The sequence below is a fragment of the Ambystoma mexicanum genome, chromosome 6p (genome assembly GCF_040938575.1).
Source record: "Ambystoma mexicanum isolate Mex_15411 chromosome 6p, UKY_AmexF1_1, whole genome shotgun sequence".
Classification (NCBI taxonomy): domain Eukaryota; kingdom Metazoa; phylum Chordata; class Amphibia; order Caudata; family Ambystomatidae; genus Ambystoma; species Ambystoma mexicanum.
Genome location: NC_090935.1, coordinates 330,973,990 through 330,979,356, shown reverse-complemented (window position 1 = coordinate 330,979,356; position 5,367 = coordinate 330,973,990). Strand labels below are relative to the sequence as shown.

At 54.4% G+C, this 5,367-nt stretch overlaps 1 non-coding gene across 1 annotated transcript; it reads right to left on the bottom strand.

Moving 5' to 3' along the window:
• Positions 1-5,009: 5,009 nt before the first annotated feature.
• On the bottom strand, positions 5,010-5,160 carry LOC138512533 (5.8S ribosomal RNA). The gene has a single exon (XR_011281339.1). It is a non-coding gene; the product is annotated as a 5.8S ribosomal RNA (ribosomal RNA).
• Between the last annotated feature and the right edge of the window lie 207 nt (positions 5,161-5,367).

The following is a 5,367-nucleotide window of genomic DNA, read 5'->3' as shown; positions in this document are numbered from 1 at the left end:
ACGTAGATGCCCCTATTACGATGGAAGAACTCGAACTAGTGGTTCGCTACTTGCCCACCTGTAAGGCCCCCGGGTCCGATGGGCTTCCAAGTGAATTTTATAAAACCTATGAACAAGAGTTGCTTCACCCGCTGCTGGCCATGCTTAACCAGTCGTATGAGCAAGGCAGGCTACCAGAGACCCTGCGAGAGGCGGTGATTATCCCACTTCTGAAGCCGGGCAAGCCTATCACTGATTGTGGGTCGTACAGGCCCTTATCGATGCTCAATCAGGTTAGTAAAATCCTCACTGCTGTACTGGCAAATAGGCTTAAGGCTGTCATTGGTAAACTGATACACGCCGACCAAACAGGCTATGTCAGGAACATAACTGATAATCTCAGAAGACTGCATCACATCCTTGACCAGACAAAAAATGACCCAGGTGAACTGGCAATAGTTTCACTAGACGCGGTCAAGGCCTTCGAGCCAGTGAAAAGGCCCTAGTTGATCACAACCTTTAAGGGCTATGGAATGGGACCGGGGTACCTCAGGTGGGTGACAATGTTATACAGCTCCCCGATCGCCAGGGTCAAAACGGGTGCTATCATTTCAGACAAATGGTAACTAAGCAAAGGCACTAGACAGGGCTGCCCGTGGTCGCCCATGTTATACATATGGGCACTGGAGCCATTGGCCACCTGCCTGAGACAGCAATACGAGGAGATAGGTATTCGCACTGCGGATGGCATGCACCTTGTTTCTTTATATGCGGACGACATACTGTTATATTTACGCTACCCAGAAGAGAACATGCAATATATTCTAGACATGATGGAGCAATGTGCCGTTCTCTCTGGCATAGGGGTTAACCCCAAAAAGTCTAGCATGTTCCCTATGGGGAGATACAAGCTTGTCTTGCCTAGGAGTCTGCCAGTGTTGCCGATTACCCTGGCACACAAAGTCGTTCCGATATCTCGGAATTGACATATACCATATGGCAGAAGAACATGCACGCAACACGGTTAAAGCAGTAGAAGGAATTAAGAACAGCATGGGATTCTGGTCCAGGTTACCCCTGGCTATGGTGGGGAGGGCTGCTCTGCTAAAAATTGTAGTTTTGCCCAGACTGTTGCATTTCTTTGTTAACATCCCGCATGGGATCCCGAGGCGCTTTTTCGCTAGCCTCCATAGCCTGTGTAGGAGCTTCATCTGGGGCAACTCCAGGAACAGGGTGGCCCTCTGGAAACTACAGAACTCGTGTGATAGGGGAGGGATCAACCTGCCAAATTTTGAGCTATACTATCTGGCAGAGCAGCTGCAGTATGTAGCAAGATGGCTGTCTGGCGAGGAGACGGCAGAAAGCAGGCTGCTGTGCAGGGAACTGCTCCCCTTCTTTCACAAAGAAGTGGTGTGGCTGTCCAAGTCGAGGGTCCGGGGGATGGCGGGGCTGCTGGTACTGGGATGGGAGATATGGCACAGAACGTGGCAGATTGCGGGACACCTGGTTCCATACTCTATGCAGGTGCCGCTTGCAGCACTATGTGGAGAGGATCCCCAGCTGATACAAGGGGTCCGCAAGTACTGGGAACCAGTGGGCCTGGCCACCCTGGGAAACATATGGCTGGAAGGGGAGGCATTAGAGTTCCCGAACCTGATCGAAGATACTGGGGTGCATAAAGGGCAGTACATAACTTACACCAGAATTGTCAAGAAAGTACGAGTGAAGTGGCCAACAGAGGTGCTCACCGGACAACCGGATGCCACCATGGAGGCTATATATGATATTTCAGAGGGTGGGCATGAGATTTCCCGCATATACGAGCTGTTGGGATCCAAGGTGGGGAAGGACTTGACCCAACAGACAACTTTGGGAGGATGAGGTGGGAGAGCCCATGTCGGATGGGCTCTGGAAAAGAGCCCAAAGATATAAAAAAGTGTCCCGGTACGCAATGCTCCAGCAGATCCAACTATATGTCACACATAGAGCATAGCTCACCCCCAGTAAGATTGCTAGGTTTGGTGGCCATACGACTCAGAAATGCCCTAGGTGTGGGGTGGAGGAGGCTGGGCTACTCCACATGTTTTGGGCCTGCCCTGAGGTGGGGCGGTTTTGGCAAGAAGTGAAGGCACGCTTAGCAGGAACCGGTATTACACTGGAGGTGGAGTCGGCCTGGGCATGCATGCTGGGGGGGATTCCCTAGGCCACGTAACTTAAAGCACATAAGCAGAATGAAACATCTAGCATATGTCCTGGCCAAACGAAGGATAGCAATGTGCTGGAAGGCAGCCCAGAGGCCGAGGATAGAGTTGTGATGGGCTGACCTCTTAAAATGGGCAGAGGCAGAAACGGCTGTTTGGTGGGACACGGTTTGTAGGGGAGGGGAGGAGGTAGGACCCCTAATTGAATGGAGGCAGCTGGTGGCTACCATGAGTGGCCCCCCCAGTCTGATCAGAGTGATGATAAAACGGATAAAGAGACGACGATAAACCCGCCTGAAAAATCACAGGATGATGACATGGACATATTGGCTCAAGTTAGGGGGGAGGGAGTTTCATGGGACTGGACAATGCTGATTGTAACACTCTGACGCTGAATCTGATGATGGAAGTCCCAAGAATTGTGTGTTATATAAAATAAACATTGTTTTTTCCCAAAAAAAAGAAAAAAAAAAAAAACTGTGCGGCTCCCGCCTGCTTCTCTGGGATCATTTGCATTGCCGCACTGGACGCCGCAAGGGCGCCCGTCCCTGCCACTCTGGATTTGGGGATCTGAACCCGACTTCCTGTCGATCGGCTGAGGGCAATGGAGGCCATAGCCCATCCCTTCCGAACGGCGCTTGCCCATCCCTTAGGACTGACTGACCCATGTTCAACTTCTGTTCACATGGAACCCTTCTCCACTTTATTCTTCAAAGTTCCCGTTTTAATATTTGCTACTACAACCAAGATCTGCACCTGCGGCGGCTCCACTCGGGCCCTCGCACCGGGCTTCTGTGCGTACTGCAGCAGCCCTCCTACTCGCCTGACTTAGCCCCCCGCGGCTCTCAACGCTGGCCTGGTATGTGCCTGATGCTCCAGGGCCATCCATTTTCAGGGCTAGTTGATTCGACAAGTGAGTTGTTACACACTCCTTAGCGGATTCCGACTACCATGGCCACCGTCCTGCTGTCTATATCAACCAACACCGTTTCTGGGGACTGATGAGCATCTGCATCATGCGCCTTAACCCCGGGTGCGGTTCATCCCGCAGCGCCTGTTCTGCTTACCAAAAGTTGCCCACTGAGCACATTCATACAATACCCGGCTCCACGCCAGCAAGCCGGGCTTCATACCCATTTAAAGCTTGAGAGCAGGTTGAGATAATTTTGGCCCCAAGACCTCTAATCATTCGCTTTGCTAGATAAAACTGGGGTTTCCGTGCGCCAGCTATCTTGAGTGAAACTTCGGAGAGAACCAGCTACTATATCATTCGATTAGTCTTTTGCCCCTATACCGAGGTCGGATGACCGATTTACACATCAGGACCGCTACGGACCTCCACCAGGCCGAGTTCACCATCTTTCGGGTCCAATCACACACGCTCATGCATCATCTCTGACAGAGCGGGGGAGACGGGTCGGTGGAGAGCCCACCGCAACAGGATGCCACTGCAATCGCCGGGCACCGGCCCTCAACATCATTACATCACAGGGTTTCATTCATCCCTCTGACTCGGGCAGGCATTATATTCTTAGTCAGTGTTTCCAGACAGGTCGGGTGGTTAACCGACCCCTGGCGCCCTTTGTGGGCCTCCCCGCCCGGCAGCACGACGTGGTTGGGGTGTATTGAGGGCAGTCCACCACAGTCACATCGGGAGCCCCGTCTCCCGTGGCCACTCTAGCAACCCCCAAGAGGGGCCAGGACAGTTGCCGGATAAGGGCCCGGTGGTGGTCTATCTCCCTCAGCTCCGTGGACACAGCAAAACTGCTGTCAGGGGGCTGTAACACTCTCTGCTGGAGCAGAGAGCCACCTGCCCCCTGGGGCCTTCCCAAATGCACCCTGCTGGGGCTGGATGTGCCCGCGCTGCAGACCCACAAGGGCCTCCACCGTTCCAGGTGACCAACCTGCCTGCCGTGTTGAATCCTGTGGGTGGACTGCACAGACCCCACCAGTTTACCGCTCAACCGTTTCACACCCTCTTGAACTCTCTTCAACTTTCCCTTACGGTACTTGCTGGTCACCAGTCTCGCGCCCGTATTTAGCCTTAGACAGAGTTTACCACACGCTTTGGGCTGCATTCCCAAGTAACCTGACTCCAAGAAGACCTGATCCCGGTGGGCAAGAGGCCGCTATCGGCCTAACACCATCTGCGTGGGGAGACGATCAGAAGGACTTGAGCCCCCTGAGTGATGCCGGGGAGTCGGTCTTCTGTACGCCACATTTCCCACGCCTGCTGCTGAATGGGGATTCGGCGCTGGGCTCTTCCCTTTTCACTGGCCGTTACTGAGGGAATCTTGGTTAGTTCCTTTCCTCTGCTTAGTAATATGCTTAAATTCAGCAGGTCACCATGTCTGATCTGAGGCCGTGGTCGGGGAGCACAAAGCTCAGGGCAGCTGGCCTCGGGCCCGTATGGGGGGTTGCCCCAGCCCTTGGCGCAGGCAAGTGTATTCTGTCCCAAACTGTGACCGAAGCCCACATGGTCACAAGGTCCGTGCTCCATGGTCATCCTGCGCCGGCAGCCGTGGGACACCAAAGACAGCCACACACAGCACGGCCAGGTGCCCCGGGGTAGGGTGAAGGTGCACCAGGCTTTTTTAAAGCCTGCTGCCGCTGCCACCACATCCGGGGCGCGTCGGCCACCCGGCCCTCCCGAAACCAGCATGAGGTGGGGAAACCAGGACGCGTCGGCAATGAGCTTGCGCGCCAGATCCAAGGATCCAGCGACGGTGCTGATCGGGGTCTGACCTTAGGGGGATGAATGGAATGGGGTCCCTGCGACAGCCCCAGCCACGCCCCTGGGAGTGAACCCCAGGGCGATTGATGTACAAGCGACCCTCAGACAGGCGTAGTCCCGGGAAAAACCCAGGGCCACATGGTGCGTTCGAAGTGTTGATCAATGTGTCCTGCAATTCACACTAATTCTCGCAGCTAGCTGCGTTCTTCATCGATGCACGAGTCGAGTGATCCACCGCCAAGAGCCACAGGCAACTTTTTTTGTCCTAGACGTCGGCCTGACCCTGCCGGTGCAGGAGAGGTTGGGGGAGGCAGCGCTGGCTGTGGCAGGACAGCCCAGCTCCGTCTAGCTCGGCCGAAACCATTGTGGTTTCAAAAAAATTAAAAATAATCCAGGTGCTCAGCCTGACCGCCAGCTGCAGCAGCACAGCGCTTCCCAGGGGGATGGAGGTAG